Source organism: Rhinolophus sinicus, chromosome 1, assembly GCF_057876585.1.
Source record: "Rhinolophus sinicus isolate RSI-liver-muscle chromosome 1, RSI-T2T, whole genome shotgun sequence".
Lineage (NCBI taxonomy): Eukaryota > Metazoa > Chordata > Mammalia > Chiroptera > Rhinolophidae > Rhinolophus > Rhinolophus sinicus.
The window spans coordinates 13,687,297-13,688,390 of NC_142501.1; the positions used below are offsets into that span (position 1 = coordinate 13,687,297).

At 49.7% G+C, this 1,094-nt stretch overlaps 1 pseudogene; it reads left to right on the forward strand.

Annotated features, from left to right (window-relative positions):
- Positions 1-306: 306 nt before the first annotated feature.
- On the forward strand, positions 307-877 carry LOC109445807 (mediator of RNA polymerase II transcription subunit 28 pseudogene; annotated as a pseudogene).
- The last annotated feature ends 217 nt before the right edge of the window (positions 878-1,094 follow it).

The following is a 1,094-nucleotide window of genomic DNA, read 5'->3' on the forward strand; positions in this document are numbered from 1 at the left end:
ATTTCTGATAACTGGGGTTTGTGTCTGATTCGGTGTTCACCCCCAGTGCCTAACACAGCACTTGGCACAGAGTGGGTGCTCGGTAATTGAGTGAATGAATCATTGCTTGAGTTCAAGCCAGGAGCTGTCATTTACTTCCTGCGCAACCCTGGACAAGTCACTTAACTCTCTGTGCCTCGGTTTCCCCATATGTAAAACAAGGCATAGAATCGTACCTATCTTGCATAGCTCTTATGAAGAATACATGAGTTAATAGACACGAAGCTGTTCCCCCCCCCCCCCCCCGCCATTTCACAGGGGAGGGAAATGGCGGCTCAGCTGGGAGGTATGTTCCCTGGGCAGCCACCCGGACCTGGGCCACCCCCGCCGGGACTCCCGGGCCAGGCATTGCTTCTTCAGGCCGCGCCAGGTGCCCCGAGGTCTTCTCCGAGTACCTGGTGGATGAGTGGGAGTCATCTTTCGAGGCTTGCTTTGCTTCTTCAGTGAGTCAGGGCTATGTCAGTGGCAGGGACCAGGAAGAAATTCAAACCGGTATTGATCAATGTATCCAGAAATTTCTGGCTATTCCAAGACAGACAGAGTGTTTCTTCCTACAGAAAAGATTGCAGTTATCTGTCCAGAAGCCAGAGCAAGTTATCAAAGAGGATGTCTCGGAACTACGGAACGAGCTACGCGGAAGGATGCGCTGGTCCAGAAGCACGTGACCAAGCTGCGGCCCCGGCATCAGCTGCTGGAGAACGTCAGCGGGCAGCACAGAAAGCCGGCCGACGTCCCCCAGGGCTCGCTGGCCCACCTGGAGCAGGCGTCTGCTAACAGCCCCGCGCCTATGAAGCAAACCTCTTGCCAAACACCACTTATTGAGGACGGTACGTTTTAGACGAACTCGTTGTCAGACAACGAGATGCTTTTAGTTTCATTCTCCCATATGAAAATCTCCCCCTATTTTTATAAGCTGTTATTTCTTTAGTACTTTATAAAATACCTATAGCTTTTGTAAACCAAGTAAATTTTTTTTGTTTGTAGCGAAATTTAGACTTAGTGTGACGCCACGGAAAGATTCCTTTTTATGTTTTGTTTTTCTGCTTGTTTTTTAT